Source organism: Mauremys reevesii, linkage group 12 (genome assembly GCF_016161935.1).
Source record: "Mauremys reevesii isolate NIE-2019 linkage group 12, ASM1616193v1, whole genome shotgun sequence".
Classification (NCBI taxonomy): Eukaryota; Metazoa; Chordata; order Testudines; family Geoemydidae; genus Mauremys; species Mauremys reevesii.
In genome coordinates this window covers 43,791,975-43,811,674 of record NC_052634.1, presented here as the reverse complement: position 1 = coordinate 43,811,674, position 19,700 = coordinate 43,791,975, and the positions used below count along the sequence as shown (strand labels likewise).

Below are 19,700 nucleotides of genomic sequence, written 5' to 3'. Positions count from 1 at the left end.
GGGAAGGAGGGAGCTGTGGGTTGGGATTGAGGAGCAGCTTGAGGAGGGGGGGGTCTGTGGGTTGGGATTGAGGGGCACTGGGAATAGGAGGGGGCTGTGGGTTGGGGCAGAGGAGAAGGGTGAAGAGGAGCAGGCTCTGGTTGGGAGTGAGGAGCAGTGAGCATAGGAGGGACTGAGGGTTGGGTCTGAGGGGCACTGGGAAAAGAGGGGACATGGGTTTGGGCTGAAGAGCATCTTCATTTGGGGATCCAGCAGGACAGGGGAAGGCAGCAGGTGATTCTAATTCCGTAGAGATATTCTGTGTGTTTGTATGTGTGTGTGTGTGTGTGCGTGCGTGTGCGTGTGCATGTGCGTGTGCGTGTGCATGTGCGTGTGCGTGTGTGTGTGCAGGGGAGGAACATGCTCTATGCCCAGAGGCCTTTATTCCTCCAGGCTGCAAGGACAGAGGGGCTGTCAGGAAGTTGCCCCTTCAAACCCACACACAAAAAGGCCCTTCTGAGGAAAGGGAAAATCCTAAAGAGAAAAAGTAACATCAAAGAGGACTCTAGCAAGACAGTTGAAGATCTTGGGGAGTAGTTTATCACCTGACCAGGGACTTGAACCCTGGACCCTCAGATTAAAAGTCTGATGCTCTGCCAACTGAGCTAGCCAGGCTCACATAGGAAAAGAGCAAGTTGGTGCAGAGGAGAAACTAGTCAAGAAAACAAGAGTGGGAAACAATAGGGGAAACCTGCTGCTCTCTCTGGCCTGGTGAGGGGGCTGTGCCGATCGGGTGTCCGCACTAAGTTCAGCATCAATATGGTGATCCCAGGGAAGCTTGGTGTCCCCAGGTTGCCTAAGGAGGGGCGAACCGGCCCAGGCCGGAAACGGAGCAGGTCAAAACTCCCGTGCGGATCAGTAGTGGGATTGCGCCTGTGAATAGCCCCTGCAGCGTAGCCTGGGCAAGACAGTGAGACACGGTCTCTTTTTATACACCCCCCCATAGTGCCTGGAGGCAGGGATGGGAGCAACCACACGCTGGGGAATCTGACTTGGGGGGAGGGATGCACCCAAGCAACACGGATCTTGAAAAGAGGAACAGTGACACCCACACACCACAGAGCCTGGATGGGGGCAGGGGAACCACACACAGGAGCTAGTTCATGGGGTGGGGGACACACCCTTATGCTCCATTGCACCATTCTTAATGAGAAGAACAGGGGCATCCGCACAACACGGATCCTTAACGAGCTGGGGGACACCCACACACTCCACTATTAACCAGGAGGGACAGGGGCACCAGACACCCCCCCTCCCCCGCAGAGACTGTATGGGGGGATGGGAGCACCCATTGTGGGGATCCTGAACTGGTGGGAGGGAGGCACCATGTACCAGGGATCCCAAAACGCAGAACAGGGACACCCACACACCAGGTGTCTTGCAGCAAGAGCTGCAGTCTTGATTTACAAACTGCAAGTGATGGGGAATTTATCCACAGTTAAAAAATGGTCATTTCCAGGTGGGATTTTCTGACATCGACTGCAAGCCAATGGGGTCTTGTTCAACCTTTGTCTGGTGAATTAAAGAACCCTTCAAATCACATATTCCCACCTCTGCGAAGTTGTAAAACGTATTTAAACCAGTGATTAAATCGCCTCTTAACCGCCAGTCAATGAAATCAATTGAGCTTCTTCAGTCTCTCGCTGCAGACATTTCCCTTGTTTTTAAAGGCAAAAATCCTGATCTTTCCAATGGGAGCTGCTGCTTCAATGTTCAGTTTGGGGAGGGATTTGGCTGCACTCAGAGATCTGCCCGCGGGTTACAATCTGCGATCTGAAGGGTCGAACGCAAACAGCGTTTAGATGGGACCGTTAGTGCCGCCCCCGTGTGGCCAAAGACTAGAACTGACCAGCAGAGTTTACAGCTGGGGCCTGGGACGCTCCTGAACAAACTGGGCACAAAGCCTCTCGCCTGGGATCCTCGCTGTGCAGCAGGAGGCGGAGGGAAGCTGATTGTCAGGGCTCAGGGCAGCTCCCTGCCAGGCTGAGCCGGTGTCTGTGCTAAGCTCGGCATCAATCAGGTGATTCTGGGAAGTTCGGGTCCCGGGCTCCCACAGGAGGGTGAAGCAGGTCACCCCTGGAGCAGGGTAAAGCTGCAGGTTGACAGTGGGGTTGCTGCCCCTGTGAACAGCTGCTGTAGCAGCGCCTGGGCAGGACAGGGAGAGCCAGTTATACCCCCTCCAGCCTGTATCGGGGGATGGGAGCACTCACACCCTGGGGACCCACCCACCCAGGATGTTGTAGGGGGGGGAGAGTGGCACCCACACACCCAGGATCTTGTAGGGGGGGACAAGGGCATCCACACTCCGGGATCCTCTGCAGAGGGACGGACACCCACACATCCAGGATTCTGTATGGGGGGCAGAGGTACCCGGACACCTGGGCGGGGGACGGGGGCACCGAAACATCCGGGATCTTACCTGGCAGGACAGCGGCGCCTGCAGCTCGACATGAGACGGGGGCGGGGGGAGCAGGAGCATTTCCCAGTTCCAGGCTGTCCCCGTCTGGCCCAGGCACAGAGCTCACAAGCAGAGTTTAAAGCTGCAGCTGCCAGGCTGTGAAACAAGCCGGGCTCTGTGGCTGGTGCCTGTGATCCCAGCTCCTGGGGAGGCTGAGGCCAGTGGATTGCTTGAGCTCAGGAGTTTTGGGCTGCAGGGGGCTGTGCCAATCAGGTGTCCTCACTAAGTTCAGCATCAATATGGTGATCCCAGGGAAGCTTGGGGTCCCCTGGTTGCCTAAAGAGGGGTGAACCAGCCCAGGTTGGAAATGGAGCAGGTCAAAACTTCTGTGCTGATCAGTAGTGGGATTGCACCTGTGAATAGACCCTGCAGCATAGCCTGGACAAGACAGTGAGACACAGTCTCTTTTTATACAGACACCCCCCGCAGAGCCTGGAGGGGGGGATGGGAGCACCCACACGCTGGGGATTCTGACTTGTGGGGGAGGGACGCCCCCCTGCCACACGGATCTTGAAAAGAGGAACAGCGACACCCACACACCACAGAGCCTGGATGGGGGCAGGGGAACCACACACGGGAGCTAGTTCATGGGGTGGGGGACACACCCATATGCTCCGTTGCACCATTCTTAATGAGAAGAACAGGGGCATCCGCACAACACGGATCCTTAACGGGCCGGGGGACACCCACACACTCCATTAACCAGGAGGGACAGGGGCACCAGACACCCCCATAGCGTGGAGAACACCCACAGCCACCGGATCCCTCATGGGGGGTAAGACAGAGGCTTCCAACTTATGAGAAATATGCATTTAGGAGGTAGCATTTTCATTCTTTTACAGAGCCCCAGTGGCCTAATGGACAAGGCAGTGGCTTTCTAAGTCAGAGATTGTGGGTTCAAGTCCCATCTGGGGTGAAAAACTGCCTTTTCCTGTATATTGCAAGGAAATCTTGGCCTTATTTTCACCAAGGAAGCTGGGAGATGTCTGAATACAAAATACTGGATCTTGGGAAAAATCCCACAGAAATGACATTTTGACAAATGCTTTCTAAACCCCTCAGTAGCAAACAGTTAATACTAGTGTTTGTCTGAGACTAGAGGGAAGGGGAGTGTTTACTCCCACACCTCAGTGAGTGAAACAGAGGGAAAGAGCAAGGCTGTTCTGAAAGAGAAGGGATCTGTCTGGAGACAAAGCAGCCCCTGAGAATGAGCAACGGTGTGAAAAGAAGAGGTTCAAATGTGTGTTAGATGTTAGTTAGTGTTAGAGGGTTTATCCCTTCACCCTTCCATTACCGGGTCCTTCTTGCGTACACACAGAGCAGCAATACCCAAAGTCCCAAGGTGCAAACAATTAGATGTTTATTGGGTTGAATTTCCAGCAAGCAACGATTCCAGTTTCCTTCCTCGGTGTCCCCATCCCAGCCCTGACACCACAGAGCCTTGCCTGTGTCCCTGTTCCCATTCTCCCCCTTAGCAAAACATAGGACACGTGGTGACACATTTCCTGATCGGGCCAGGCATCAAGGTGGAAGGTGTTGATATTCCATTTGTCCCACTGCCCCGTGCGTAGTACAGTGCCCTGCTCCTTCTCTTGTACGGGCGGGCCACACCTGTTCCAATTAGTGTTCCAGACTTCCCACTATAGTGGGCCTGGGAAGGTTGGGTCCAGGTTGTCTAGTACACGGGGGAGGGGCTTACTCCATTACTTCTAGGTTATTTCCATAGGCAACGTAACACAAGTATACTTAGCAATACACCAGCCGCTGTAATAATCCACAGCAACACCGAGAGACCTGAGCACTGCCGCATGGTCCAACATCCTGGCCACCACCGAAACACCTCCTCTCCTCCTTTGACGGGGTCAAGCTCTTAACATGCCCAGTTGCTGGCAGTTGCAATACGCTGCCGCTGCAGGTTTTACATGCTTTTGTCCATATCATAAGTCCATTGAATGTCCACAGAGAAATGGGTTATTGTCAAAACGAACTTAACCACATGGTGTGGAATCAGGCTGTATGCGCTGGTTCGATTATTCACAGCAGTAAGAGTCACAGATCTATCTGTGTGCCAAAGCCCAGAGAGCAGCGTGTAGTGTGGAATTTGGTTAGGGGCTGGTGTAATTGTGTCCCCAGTGATATGTACATTTCCAGCTTAACACCTCATACACAGTACACCCAATTGTCCACCCCTTGCCACGGGCCATTGGGTGTGCTCCTCCATGGCCATCAGGGAGGGGCACATTCAAACATCTTCTCTGGATTTACACCATTTTACACACCCCTCCATTGATTCCCAGCGAGCAAATCCCCTTCTCATTATTCCCATAGGGCTTGTGGAGCCCACCTCAGCTGCTGATTCACTTCCAGATACCACGGTAGCTATTACACAGGTGCTGGCCTCCTTGTTGAGCATTTTGAATTTCCATACACATCTTCCCCCAGGTCAGCCTTTTGAAGCCATCCCCACCCATGTCATGAGGTTTTCTGTTCATTGAAACACAACAATGCTAACAACAAGACAAACACCACAGACAAACAACACAAAACATAGATCCATGGTATTATGGGTTAGTCTTTTGCTGGCACCAGCTTGCTTGTAGAGTGTCTGAAAAACAAAAGAAACAATTTCCACACACACCCCCGGTGGGGACAGATTAGTGCTTAATAATAATAATACCACTTCCTTTTACAAATTTCCTTGCTAATTGCAGGAAAATTGCCCATTTCCCCTCAGAATGGCTGTAAAGGCTTCTTGGGACAAAACATAGTGGTGGTAGCAGCCACTTTACCTGACCCTCTTGTATAATTTAATTACTAAGCTTCCATCCAACGTGAGTGCACAGAGCTGCACATACAGTTACATTTATATAACTGGGTTTTATTATTAAACCAAAAACTGCCCTTCTTGTAACACCACAACTGTTGCCTTTTGCTATTTCCACAACTCACATATGTTTACTTTCCTCCAAACTCTGTATTATTAATTTTTGCAAAAACCCTGGGTGGCTGCACTGCGGTGCTGGGGTGACTCTGCAGGGGGAGAAGCTGCTGTGGAGCAATGTAGAGCAGGAGCAGGAAGTAGCCGGGGTCACTATTCACATTCTGAACTGCACAATTTTCCAAATTTGGGAATGTCCGAGAACAATTCTAAGGGGAAGGTGAATGCAGAGCAGTGACACTGGAGGTGCCCAGACCTCCAACGGGGGCGGTGTGGAAATTAATAATGGGAAGATCATTTGCGAAATTAGTCGTCACTGACAAGATTTGTCTCTTCTTATTTCATGTTATGGTGTTAGTTAGCGGAATCAGGACATATTTTTACTATATTAATTAAATACTTAATTTTATTTAACTGAGCCAAAAACTTAGTGTCACTTATTTTTTCTCTGTTCTAGCAAGAACTAAATGAATTTTGTGACTTTCTGGAAAGTGCAGCGAGATTAAATGTGGGGAATTCAGTCCCTGTGTTTGGAGCTGATGTTTTCCTCTCACAGGTCAGTGCCTGCATTGAAATACCAAGAGGGATCTAAGGGCTGGTGTACGCTGGGCACAGGGGTGTTTGCAGGAGGGGCGGGGCCTCAGGTGGAAGGGGCGGGGCAGGGTGTTAGTCTCCCCCAGCTGGCGGTTCTCACCCTGCCCATGGTGTTGCAATGACAGAGGCTGCCCAGGCTGCACTTGTAGTGAGGTTCCCCCACTACGTGGCCGCACAGAGGCTGCAGGAGACAGGCAGGTGGCAGCAGGGGAAGTGGCGACACAGGAGCTCTCAGCAGCAGGGTGAAGGACAATGCCGTGGAGTGGCAGCAACGCAGAGTGAACAGGGCAAACCGAGAGCCAGTTGAGGGAGTGTCGGCAGCAGAAGCGGAGGTGTCTTTTGATGCCTTCCCCCCCATCCCCCACCCCTGGGGCTTTGCTGCCCAAGAGGAGTGGGGGTTGGGGGAAGGAGAGCGGAGGGGTCTCTTAAAGGAACATTGGATTGGACTGTCACACCACAAGGTGAGAAACTGAGGCACAGCACTGCCCAGCGTACTCTGGGGTGGGGGGGTTGCTGATGAGCGTAGATGTGAATGTGGTTGTGGGGTTTTCCCAAACTCAGGCTTGATTCTCTTTCTCTTTTAATAGAAGTTCTCATTGGCTCTGCGCCCACGCAGAGCTGGGGAGTGGGGGCCTGTTGCCTTTTCCCCAGGCAGAAGGGTGACACCTGCCTGGCGAGTGAGGGTCGGTTTGGGTGACCCCCACTCAGGGCAGGCTCAGGGCAGGTCTCTGCCCTTTACTCAGCCCAGGAGAAGTTTTTTGCACTAACATCCCAAGTGTGCAAGTCCGTCCCCGCAGAGCTGCCCCATGGGGTGACCTTAAAGCGATTGTGGAAAACGGGACGGGGGTGGGGGGTAATAGGCTCCTATATGAGAAAAAGTCCAGCCAAACCGGACTGTCCCTTTAAAAACGGGACAGCTGGTCACCCTGGAGCAGCCCCGCACTCCTGCTCCCCGGTTGGTGCGTTTGTGACCCGGGGGCTGAAGCTGACGCGAGAAAGGGAAGTGAGCGAGCTCGGAGCTCTCCGGCGCCACCTGCTGGGAGCAGAGGGCAATGACTGAGCGACGTCCTGGCTAATTTAAATATCACCTGGTTCTCTGCCGGGTGGATCCACTGGAGAGCTGGGGCGTGGCCTGAGTGTGGCAGCACCTTATTTGCATATATTAAAAGCGGCAGTTTGGGGCTATTGGGGTAAAATATGAGTAAGTTTTGGGGCTGGGCCCCACATGTTTAGTGCAGGCTGTGGGGAGCCGGGCTGAGCAGAGCCTGCCCCGACGGGGAGTGTGGTCACCCTGAGCTGGGAGCGTGTGGCCAGACATGGGAAGGGGCTGCAGGGGAGGAGGGTGGTTGTGGCAAGCAGCAGAAAGTGTTTCCTTCTTTTTTGGTATCTGTCTGGGGGTCTCGTTACCTAATGAAGAGCAGTGGTGGGGGAGGGGAATTGAGACTCTGCTTTGGGGGTTGCTGGGGGGGGGTCTGACCCGAGCCACCTCGTGCTGGCTGCTGCTGTGGGGCATAGGACAGGTGGGGGCGGGGCTGTCTGGGTGCTTGAGATGAGGGGCGGTTCCTGGTTGGCTGGTGCCGGCCTGCCTAGTGTTTTCTGACAGCTGATGTCCCATTGGCCCTCGCGCGGGGCGGGTCTCTGAAAGCTGGTCTCCCATTGGGCCTCCCCACCTGACGGATCTGACAGGCTCAGCTCCCATTGGTGACGTTGTGTGACAGCGATGCGGGGCGGAGCCGCCAGGGCCTTGTGCGCTCAGAGCTCAGCGCCGCCCGCGAGAAGCGGCGCGAGGCCGCGCGGGGCGGGTCCCGCTGCCGGGCGGAGGGACCGAGACCGCAGCCGCGGCGCCGCCTCCCGCCTGGCGAGAAGCCGCAGCACCGGGGGGGTCACAGGGCGCGAGGCGCTTCCGCGCGCGGCTGTTTCCTGCCGGTCGCGGGGTGACGGGTCCTGCCCGGGGCGGCCGCGGGGTCCCGATGGCAGCGGGGGGCTCTGGCGTCCGCCCGCCCGCGGCGGCTGGGAGCTGCGGGGCCACCTGCACTGGCCGGGGGCTGCGGCTCCTCCTCCCCCCCCCCCCCCCCCCGGTGACTGGGAGCTCCGGGCTCTGCCTGCGGTGTCTGGGCGCCGGGGGCTCCTCTCCTGGCCGGGAGCTCCCGGGGCTGCGGCTTCTCCTCACCCCCCCGCCCGGTGACTGGGAGCTCCGGGCTCTGCCTGCGGTGGCTGAGCGCCGGGGGCTCCTCTCCTGCACGGGGCGGCCGGGAGCTCCCGGGCTGCAGCTTCTCCTCACCCCGGTGACTGGGAGCTCCGGGCTCTGCCTGCGGTGTCTGAGCGCCGGGGCTCCTCCTGCACGGGGCGGCCGGGAGCTCCCGGGGCTGCGGCTTCTCCTCACCCCGGTGACTGGGAGCTCCGGGCTCTGCCTGCGGTGTCTGAGCGCCGGGGCTCCTCTCCTGCACAGGGCGGCCGGGAGCTCCCGGGGCTGCGGCTTCTCCTCACCCCGGTGACTGGGAGCTCCGGGCTCTGCCTGCGGTGTCTGAGCGCCGGGGCTCCTCTCCTGCACGGGGCGGCCGGGAGCTCCCGGGCTGCGGCTTCTCCTCACCCCCGGTGACTGGGAGCTCCGGGCTCTGCCTGCGGTGTCTGAGCGCCGGGGCTCCTCTCCTGCCCGGGGCGGCTGGGAGCTCCCGGGGCTGCGGCTTCTCCTCACCCCCGGTGACTGGGAGCTCCCGGCTCTGCCTGCGGTGTCTGAGCGCCGGGGCTCCTCCTGCACGGGGCGGCCGGGAGCTCCCGGGCTGCGGCTCCTCCTCAACCCCGCCCGGTGACTGGGAGCTCCGGGCTCTGCCTGCGGTGTCTGGGCGCCGGGGGCTCCTCTCCTGCCCGGGGCCCCCTGCACTGGCCGGGGGCTGCGGCTTCTCCTCACCCCCCCCCGGTGACTGGGAGCTCCGGGCTCTGCCTGCGGTGTCTGAGCGCCGGGGGCTCCTCTCCTGCCCGGGGCGGCCGGGAGCTCCCGGGGCTGCGGCTTCTCCTCACCGCCCCCCCGGTGACTGGGAGCTCCGGGCTCTGCCTGCGGTGTCTGGGCGCCGGGGGCTCCTCTCCTGCCCGGGGCGGCCGGGAGCTCCCGGGGCTGCGGCGCTGCAGGGTCTGTGAGCAACGACGTGGGGCTGCGGGGTCCTCCCGCCATCAAGGCCTGTTGGGAAACCCTGGGTCCATCCGCAGCGGCTGGGAGCTCTGGGGTCCGCTCCTAGGAGCTGCAGGGTCCATACGCAGTGGGGTGGGGCTGTGGGGGCTCCCCGGCCACCCATGGCTGCTGGGAGCTCCAGGGTCTGCCTGTGGGGGCTGTGGGGAGATGAGGGGTTTGGGGTGGAGGAGGGGGCTCCAGGCTGCAGGGTGGGGCCGAGGGATTCAGAGTGCAGGAGGGGGCTGTGGGTTGAGAGGGGGGGTCGGGGTCCAGGACGGGGTGATGGCTCTGGGGTGGGGGCAGGGATGAGGGGTTTGGGGTGTGGGAGGAAGCTCTGGGCTGGAGCACGGGGTTGAAGTGCAGAGGGTGAGGGCTCTGGGGTGCAAGAGGGCTCTGGGTTTGAGGGGGTTCAGGGCTGGGGCAGGGGGTTGGGGTGCAGACTTACCTCAGGCGGCTCCTGGTCAGCGGTGCAGCAGGGGGGACCTACTGGCCACTTCCAGGGCGCAGCGCGGTGCCCTAGGACACGTAGGGACCAGCCTGCCTGAGCCCCGCAGCACCGCTGACCGGACTTATAACGCAGTCACCCGACTGGGAGCTCCAGGGTCCCCCTGTCACATGTGGTGCCTGGGAGCTCTGGGATCCACCCACAGCAGCTGGGAGCTCTGGGGGCCTCCCACTGCTCACAGTAGCTGGGAGCTGTGGGGTCCATCCGTGGTGGCATGGGCCTGTGGGAGCCCCTTCCGCCACTGGTGGCTGATAGCTGTGAGGCCCCCACTGGCCGACAGCCCCAGTCTTCCTGCCCCAGGGCTGAGGCGGAAAATGTCACTGAGATCTCTGAAAGTCACAAATTCTGTGACCCCCTTTATATAATCTTAGCCTTAATCGTTGTTGACTGTCTCTCTCAATCTAGAGGTCTGTTCTAGGGCAGATGGGACAGGGAAGACAGAAGCTCACCCCCCAGCACAGGTTTGGGCAGCAATGGCTCTTGGGCTATTTGCTGTGCATGCAGAGGACTTGTCCAGGCCGGTGGAGCAGCTCAGCCAGATGAGGAGCTGGAAGAAGGAGACCTGAGCAGCCTGGAGATCCCTCTTTTTCTCCACAGCCACTGCCTGTCAGCAGGATTCCTCCTCCTCCTCAGTGAGACCAAATCTAAGCACCTAGATAGCTGGTCTGTCCGCTGCACCCCAGTCCCTCATCCCTGAGCCTCCCTGCCAAAGTCCTGCACCTGGCTCAAGAGAATTGTCTCACATCTCGCTGGGAACTCGACTTCTTGTGCCCAGAGAGTCTCGGCCCCATTCAGTAGAGGACCTGAGAAACACAGTGTCGGCCTTTTCCAAATAAGTGCTTGGAAAGGTTTTGTTCCTGTGACCATGTGGCCTAATGGATAAGGCATCTGACTTCGGATCAGGAGATTGAGGGTTCGAGTCCCTTCGTGGTTGTGCAATTTTACCTTTGGGCTGAACATCCTGCTCCCTTCAGGGCTGGAACCTCTTCTTGGCTGCTCAGGCCAATGCTCTGGCTTCAGCTAGAGCCCCGGGAAGGAGTTGGGGGTTGGGTGTCACTAAGGCTGGGGCATGAGCCCCAGGTGCTTCCAGTCTCGCCTTTGCCCTTCCTGACTTGCCAAAGAAAATGGGCGGCTGCCCGGGCTAGCGTGTGGAGCAGTTTCCCTCTTCCAAGTGTGCGCCTGTCCCTGTGCTGGAGGGGGTTGCTACATAGCGCCTTGGGAGCCTGGGTGTTTCTCTGCTTCTCGCCAGCTGGGGAAAAGCCTCTTGGGGTAAAATCTCCTGCCCCACTGCCAAAGTGAGCACCTGGAGTGGGAACAGTAAGAGGCCCTGTCATAAACAGATAGTTAAGGGTTAAGGGTTCTTTTACCTGTAAAGGGTTAACATGTAGTACCTGGTGACCACCTGACCAGAGGACCAATCAGAGATAAGATTTTCTCAAATCTCTGTGGAGGGAAGCCTTTGTCTGTGTGAGAACTGTTCTTGAATCTAACAGAGGACAGTCATGTCTCCAAGTTCTCCTGGAGTAGTTTCTACTAATTAATAGTGAGTATTAATTAGAAAGGCAAATTAGTCTTATGATTTGATTTCTATATTTGCAATTGTGTGTTTGCTAAAGGAAATGCTTTATTCCTGTTTGCTGATATTGCTTTTACTGAGAAAAGCGGGAGAGGGGATTCTCTCCAGAGATTGATAAGGTTATACCCTATGAGTGTCCAGCTTGGGCTCATAGAGATTCTGTATTTTCTTTTTATTCTTTAATAAATTCTTTTCTTTTCTTTGGACTTGGTTAATTCCTTCCCTTGGGGAAATTCAGGGGAAGGGGAGGGGGAAGTGGGCTGCTTCCCTGTGTGTAGAGATTCAAGGGATTTGAATCTGGGTTCCCCAGGGGAAGCTTGGGGGACAGGCCGTGCGTCAGACACGTTAACCTGACTGGTGGCAGCGAGAAGGAATCCTACCCTAAGGGTTAGGGTGGGGGGGGAATACATGCTGGTCCTCACTTTGAAACCCCCCAGTTTCAAGTGAGGGTGCAGACCAGGACATGGTAGTTTAAAGGGAAACCAAGTCAGGTCCCCACATTGGAGCCCAACAGTTCCAAGTGGGGGTGAGACCTTTGACATGGTGGCAGAATACATGCGGGTCCTCACTTTGAAACCGCCCAGTTTCAAGTGAGGGTAGACTCTGACAGGCCCCACCAGGAGGCTGGCCCTGCTTTCCTCCCATCTTCTGATGTTGGCCACAAAGCATCAGCAGCTGGCTGCGGGTGGTTTTCAGTGGGTGTTTGGCATGCCAGGGAGCAGCCTGGCTGGGTGTCTCTGTGGCTGTCTGCTGGCTACGCATAGGCGTGGTTCTCCTCTCCTCTTGCCCTGCCCTTGGTTGCTCTGTGGCTTTTAAGCCTTCCCTTGGAGCTGTCAGCACCAGCCGCCTCTGTCCTAGGTGCCCAGAGGAGGAGAGGTGTGCTGGGCTCCAGCCTGGGACTCTGCCTCCCTCCTGCCTTTCCCTGACTATGAAACCTGGCCCTGACACTCCTTTCTTTAAGCGCCATGTGGGCAAGAGGAAAAGTGTGGTAGAAAGCACAAGGGCCAAACTTGTGGGCATCAGAAATCCCAAACACCCAGTCAAACCATAGCCACTTCTAAACCCCATTCCCACCAGAGACCTGGCTCCAGTGGGGATGAGTCACTCAGCACAAGGTAAACAACTCATTCTTATACAGCTGGAGATAGGAAAGCGCTTGGATCTCCAGGGATTTACCATAATGTCCCACTGAGATTTGAACTCAGATTCCAGCATGCCAACCATTACACCATGGGCCCAGCTTGTGATAGTTTCTCTGAACATTGGTGACCCTATCATAGAATACCAGGGTTGGAAGGGACCTCAGGAAGTATCTAGTCCAACCCCCTGCTCAGAGCAGGGCCAATCCACAGACAGATTTTTATCCCAGATCCCTAAATGGCCCTCTCAAGGACTGAGCTCACACACCTGGGTTTAGCTGGCCAATAGTCAAACCACTGAGCTCTCCCTCCCTCACAGGCCCAGCTTGTGTAAGGGACTGTTGGCCCTTTACTAAAACTGAGTGGGGTTTTTTTGGTTGGCTAGTTCCCAGTTCCAATAGAAGGGGGAAGGGTCAATGGGAAATCAGGACCCTGAGACTGACAGGCCCCTGGGGCAATGGTCACCAACTGGTAGGGAACAAGTGAGAATTTGTTAATGAGTAAAATTCCTGGTGAAAATTGGCAAAGCTGTGGAGAGTTTGAAAAGTTCCAGTGAATTTACACATGAAGATACAAACAGAGAGACAACTAGAGAGAATGAGAACATCACAGACTGCACAGGCCCACACAGACATAAACAAAAGCTAAACCCACACAGCACACAGAGCCATAGACACATAAGGGAAAGCCACACAAAACATAGAACAAATCCACACCAAAAAATACAGCAAAAGCCCACAACAGGAAAGCACAAAAACCACATACCAAAAGAATACTTAGCAAAAAACCAATCTGCATGCAAAAGTCATACACACACACACACACACACACACAAAACTATGCAAGGCATCCACAAAAATCACACAGGACCCACATGCACATCAACGCGACAGACAAAAAAACCCCAACATACAGAAAGCCAGGCAGGGTTTGAGTCTCACAGCGAAGAGGGTGAGCACACAGGTGGTTTGGGGAGCAAAGACTGAGGGGGAGTCGGGGGCAGTGCTCTCGGCTCTGCTCGACCCCTCCTGACACAGGCGGCTGGTGGGGAGCAGAGCCTGGTAGATCTGTGGAATCTGCCCTGCTCTCTGTAAAGCAAGGGGACCTTGGTGTCTTCTGAGCTGCAATTGTATTTTCTGCAGGGCAAAATGATTGGCAGAAGCCATTTGCTTAAAGGAAACTAGTGCTGTAGGTGAGGTTTGAACTCACAACCTCAGCATGACTCCACTCAGCACTGCTCTGTAAGTACTGGGCACTAACCCATTGCACCACTGTGGTGCTGCTATAGCACTTTGGAGTAGACAGTGACTGGAGGGTATTCCCAGCCCTGTAATAGCTGCATTGACAGAACATTTCTTCCTTTTCTTAAGCACTATCTAACCAGGGCTTAGGTCACCTTAACTCTATGGGTTTGGGGGGAGGAGGGATTCACACCCTGAGAGACGTCGCTCTGTCAGTTCAGTGCCCAGCGTACACCAGCCCTTAGATCCCTCTTGGTATTTCAATGCAGGCACTGACCTGTGAGAGGAAAACATTAGCTCACAACCACAGAGACTGAATTCCCCACATTTAATCTCACTGCACTTTCCAGAAAGTCACAAAATTCAATTCATTCTTGCTAGGAGAGAAAACATAAGTGACACTAAGTTTGTTGCTTGGTTAAATAAAATTAAGTGTTTAATTAATATAGTAAAACTCTGTCCTGATTCCTCTAACTAACACCACAGCGTGAAATAGGAACAGAGACAAATCTTGGCAGTGACGACTAATTTCACAAAGGATCTTCCCATTATTAATTTCCACGCTGCCCCATTGGAGGTCTGGGCATCTCCAGTGTCACTGCTCTGCATTCACCTTCCCTTAGAATTGTTCTCAGACATTCGCCTTCCTCTGCAGCGTGGGGCTCAGGTCACTTGCTGGAGGATTCCCTGCACCTTGAGGTCTTTAAGCCACAATTTGAGGACTTCAATAACTCAGACATAGGTTAGGGTTTGTTACAGGAGTGGGTGAGTGAGATTCTGTGGCCTGCATTGTGCAGGAGGTCAGACTAGATGATCATAATGGTCCCTTCTGACCTTAAGTCTATGAATCTATGAATCTAGTCCCAAATTTGGAAAACTGTGCAGCTCAGAATGAGAATAGTGACCCCGTCTCCTTCCTGCACCTGCTCTACATTGCTCCACAGCAGCTTCTCCACCTGCAGAGTCACCCCAGCACGGCAGTGCAGCCGCCCAGGGTTCAGCAGGGCCCCTGGCAAGGACAGTGGGTGCAGCTAACAGCCTGGTGTGCCTGTCCGTGAGGCAGCTGTAGAAAAGCAACACCCCCTCCCAGAAGTACAGAGACTGAATTCCCCAACCTTAACATCATGGCCCCCTGTAGAAAGCCACACGTCAGTTGTATTTTCACAGGGAGATGCAAAAATCAAGTGACACCAATTTTTAAGTTGAGTAAATAAAGTTGAGGAGATAGTTATTAACCTCCCAAAAATATACTAAAGATCCATCAACATAACACCTGAAGGCGAAATATGAACAGAGACAAACCTTGTCAGCAAACGATCCTCAAAATGTTACTAATTCCCACCCCTCCTCCACAGGAGCTCTGTGCAGTGTCACTGTTCTGCAGGCAGCTTCCCATTAAATGCTGTTGTGGGACATTCCCAGGCCTGGAAATGTACCAATGACAGAATTTGAAGAGCAAACGTGGCTCCCCGCACCAGGCGGGATTTGAGTGTTTTGTCCCTGTCACTTAGTCTTTGTCAATAGTACAGATGCCAGGGGCAGGACTCCAGGCTCTGCTTGAGGGATCCTGGCACAGGGGCTGGGGGGGAGAAAGGATTGTAGATTCTGACCTGGAGAGGAGGTAATAAGTGAAGGGGCATTTTTATTAGCCCCCTCCTGAGGGTGCCCAGGGCTGGAATTCTACATTCCAAATGAGGGGGTGACACCACTTGGCTAATGAAAACCAGTGCTCCAGGTGAGGTTTGAACTCACAACCTCAGCATAGCTCCTCTCAGCACTGCCCTATAAGTACTGTGCGCTAACCAATTGCGCCACTGGAGCACCTGTTAATTAGCATTCTCTGAGACCCCCCTATGTTGATACAGGCAAGGAGTGACCCCAAAACGTTCTCATTGGGGCTGGGAGCAGGTAGCGACAAGTGTTGTACTCGGTGGGGTGGATTCTTCTTAAGGCTTCCAGGCCCCATTTGACCCTTTTGTTCTTCCCTGTGTAATAACAGAGCTGGTTAAGACTCAATGGAGAGTCTTGCTGCAGACCAACAGTTCTGAAATCACTGATAACCAGCTCTAAGCATTAGTCCTGCTTTGGGACAGTGTCTCTCATGGAAGAAACTGCCCAGTCTGCACTAGCAGTGAGGCTCCCTCACTAACAGCTGAAATCAGGGAGAGCTGTGTGAAGTGCAGGGCCCCAGGGCTGCCTGAACAGGGGGGAACAACACCCCAGGACTTTTAAACATGGGAGGGCTCCGCCCTCGCTCAGCTGCACAGAGGAGTTTTCATCCCCTATTCCTGCCTGTCACTGCCCAGCACCCCCTCTGGCACCATTCCTGAAGGTCACCCTGCCTCACTCTCTTCCTGTCATATTGGGTCCACCAACAACTCATGTAGGAGAGACAGCTCCTGTCCTCATTGTTAAAGGTCAGGCCAGGCAACTAGGGGCAGAAGCCCACAGGTTTTTTTTTTTCCTCCCTATTGCAAAGCCCAAGGACTCACCTTGGGGTACAGGCACCACTGTGCTCCCAGAACACAAGTTATCACTGTACAAAGAGGGATGAAAGGGCCTGCCAAAACCTGGGATCTTCAGTCTAACACTCTCCCAACTGAGCTACTTTGGCAGAGGAGGAGAGGTGCTGGGCTCCAGCCTGGGACTCTGCCTCCCTCCTGCCCAGCCCTGACTATGAAGCCTGGCCATGGCCCTCCTTCCTTCAAGTGCCATGTGGGCAAGAGGAAGAGTGTGGCAGCTGCAGGGACCAAAGTTATGGACATCAGGTGAAGCAGCCATATGATCAATCCACAGGAATCTCTAGCCAGACTGTTAAGTTCTAGGACCCCAACCTATAGCCGCCAGCCCATTGAACCAGCCAGACCAGAGACCTGTCTCCAGTGGGGATCAGTCACCCAGCAGGAGGGAAAAACCTCACTCTCTACCTGAGAGAAAGTAGCCAAACACATTGAGCTCCAGTGCTTTGTAGCAAAGCAACGTATTGCCACGAGCTCCCACTGAGATTTGAACTCAGATTCCAGGATTCAAAGTCCTGAGTGCTGCCCATTACACCTGCTGCTATTTCATTTTCTAGACCCCTCTGACTCTCGGCTGGCTGGTTTGCACTCTGCACTTATTGCTTCCCACCAGCGGCTTCCTCTCGCAGGACTCTCTCTCCTCCTCCAGCGACTGTGGTCCTGCACTACCGGATTCACGGGTCCTGCCCTGAGTCCCTGCATCCCCTGCTTTGTCTCCATTCCTGCAGGCTGCAAAATGTCAGGAAGTCTGCTCCTCCCTTCCTCGGTGCTCCCTCTCATATCGGCCAGCTGCAGCCTCATCTCCTGGAACTCGGGCAGCTGTCGCTTGATCCGATCGTACAGTCACACGCTGACTGGCTCCCCTGCCTGGATGGTTTTGTGGAAATCCCACGGGTGACGCTGCAGGACTTGGCACTGTTGGTTTCTTTAATGTTGTGATGTTTCCCCAGCCGCCGGAACAAAGCCGCCAACTCCTCCCTCACCGACTTCCACCAATCCCCCTGGTTGCCATAGGACCCTCTGATGCTTTCCCGTTCTGCCAACACCTCCAGGCCTCGCCCCCCTGCTCCTTTATCTTGCAAGCTCTGGATGTTCAGCTTCAATATCCTCTGCCCTGGGTCAGGGAATTGCCCACATTGAGCACACGGTGAGAGCTCCGTGATCCGAACAGTCCATTGGCACCACCTGGGCTGTCGACGTGCTCTCCTTCATGTAAATCCGGTCAATGCTACTCCTGGTCTGTCCCCGCAGAAAGGTGTATCCCCTCTGCGGCTGGTGTGAGCTCGGGTCAGAGGAATAGGAGGCTACTGCCCACCCTGCACTGGTTCACTGTGCAGAAACACGTCCTCTAAGCCGACCTTGCTACAGACCTGCGCCAGGTAGTGCTCATCATAGAATAGTTTCCTCTGATGGTCGGGAAAACAGGACCAGCAGTCCTCAGGCCGGTGCAACAATTGAAATCCCCCCCAACACCAAACACTGTGCAGTCTAGAAGAAGGGAGCCAGTTCCTTCATAGAACTTTCCTTTTACACCTTAACTGGGGACCACTAATATAGCCGTAACCAGTGCCATGGAGGACAAAGCCCACCAGTAATGCCCTCCCTGGTCGGAGCTCCAGCCCCTTCTGTACTTGCACTGCGAATGTGAAGAACAAGACTCCAATCCCATCATTCTTCCCTGGCCTGGAGGACCAGAGAGATGGGCCCTTCCCCCAATCACCCACTGCCCATCAAGCTACCCTAGAGTTGTTAAAGTGCATTTCCTGAACACCCACCATGGCCAAGCCCAGCTGCTCCAAGGCAATGAACATCAAGTGCCTCCTCCTGGGCCCCCAACTCCCTTCCACATGGCCACTTTCACACATGCCCCTTCCCTGGTACTGCCCTCCCTCAGCTGCACAGAAGAGTTTTCATCCTCTATACCTGCCTGTCACTGCCCAGCACCCCCTCTAGCACTCTCTTCCTGCCATATTGGGTCCACCAATAACTCACTTAGGAGAGACAGCTCCTGTCCCTCATTGTTAAATGTCAGGCCAGCCAATTAGGGGCAGAAGCCCACAGTATCTTTTCCTATTGCAGAGCCCAAGCTCAGGGACTCACCTTGGGTGCAGGGACCACTGTGCTCCCAGAAAACAAGCCACCCCTGTGCAAAGAGGGATGAAAGGGCCTGCCAGAGTCTGGGATTGAACCAGGGACCTTTAAAGCTTCAGTCTAATGCTCTCCCAACTGAGCTACTTTGGCAGCTGTGTGGTAACATTTTGGCCTGTTGCTTCTCTGCCCGATATATTTTTGCAGCAGTTGCACACAAAAAGGACGTCATTGGGAGCGGCCCATGAAGACAAGACTCGCTTTTGCCTGCCTTGCTCAGCTTGACTTGCTGCCTCACCCCGTTCCTGCCCTAGTGCCCGGGTTGACCTGGTGGGGAAGGGGACTGGGGCCAGTGGCGCAGGGAGGAAGTTGAGCTGGACCCTGAGCTAGACTAGACCCTGGCGGTGAGAGTCTGGCCACCACTTGCCGCCCCACCCTGTTGTCCTGGCTTCCCCCACTGGGTGTCATTTCGGGAGGGAAGTGGGGCTTCTGCCTCCCTTCCCGATTTTCACATCGCAGAGGAGTGCGAACAGGAAAACGAACGGCTGCTCCACACCCCACCGGAGGAACCCGGCGCCCTTAGCTGCTTCCCTGCTCCCCCAGCTGTGCTACTGAGTGGAAGCGTCCTGTGCCCATCACACAGAGCTCGATTAATCAAAACCCTCTTCTGCCAGCACCGGGCCTCCTGCTTCTTACACTGGGCCTGCAAGCGAGGGGGCGGCTGGCACAGTGCCAAGAGTCTAACCTGTGTGGCAGGAGGTGGCTGACGCCTGCAGCCTGCTGGGAGCTCCCAGAAGTTATTAATGGACAGAGACTCCTCAGTGCCCTTAGTAACAAGGCTTTGGGGGTCACCGAGGCCAGTAAGGGGGTCACTATGTCGGCCCTATAACCCTGGGTGTCAGGTCGCTGTGCAGCTTTGATCTAGAGCTCGGATCCCAACAACCCACCAGCAGCGCACAGCCTCCCCCTGGGTCTGCCCCACCTGGTTACTCCTTACAGGCCGACCTTACCCCCTTTCCAGCCCCGGATTCGCCCCCTAATCATCCTACTGCCACTCAGAGCCACACACGTGGAGGCGCTGAAGGAGGCAGGGGTGACTCTAGGGTGGGGTTCTTCTCTAACGATGGCTGGCAGAAAGGTGGTGCTCAGCTCTGTCAGCCACCTGCCCAGTTGCCTCGCTGCCAGGGGATGCAGACGTTTCTGTAAGGCCATTAAATGGGGTATTTGGCTTCTGAATGAATGAGGAATGTGAAATCATGAGAGGGAATTTCCATACCTGTTTTTGTTGCTCTTCAGGGCCCCAGTGGCCTAATGGATAAGGCATTGGCTTCCTAAGCTGGAGATTGTGGGTTCAAGTCCCATCTGGGGTGGAAAACTCCTTTCTTCTTGTACATTGCAAAGAAGCCTTGGTGTTATTTTCCCCAAGGAAGCTGGGAG

General features: G+C 55.2%; 1 protein-coding gene and 4 non-coding genes across 5 annotated transcripts in view; 2 read left to right on the top strand and 3 right to left on the bottom strand.

Annotated features, from left to right (window-relative positions):
- LOC120375429 (zinc finger protein 551-like) overlaps positions 1 to 19,700 on the bottom strand; it is a gene marked incomplete at both ends in the record, with an annotated part of 536,130 nt that overhangs the window by 428,618 nt on the left and 87,812 nt on the right. The gene's annotated exons all lie outside the window — the stretch shown is intronic.
- Positions 582 to 654, bottom strand: TRNAK-UUU. The gene has a single exon. It is a non-coding gene; the product is annotated as a tRNA-Lys (tRNA).
- TRNAR-UCG lies at positions 10,562 to 10,634 on the top strand. The gene has a single exon. It is a non-coding gene; the product is annotated as a tRNA-Arg (tRNA).
- Positions 15,384 to 15,477, bottom strand: TRNAI-UAU. Its single transcript has 2 exons — positions 15,440 to 15,477; positions 15,384 to 15,419 (listed from the first exon to the last, which is right to left on the bottom strand). It is a non-coding gene; the product is annotated as a tRNA-Ile (tRNA).
- TRNAR-CCU lies at positions 19,561 to 19,633 on the top strand. Its single transcript has one exon. It is a non-coding gene; the product is annotated as a tRNA-Arg (tRNA).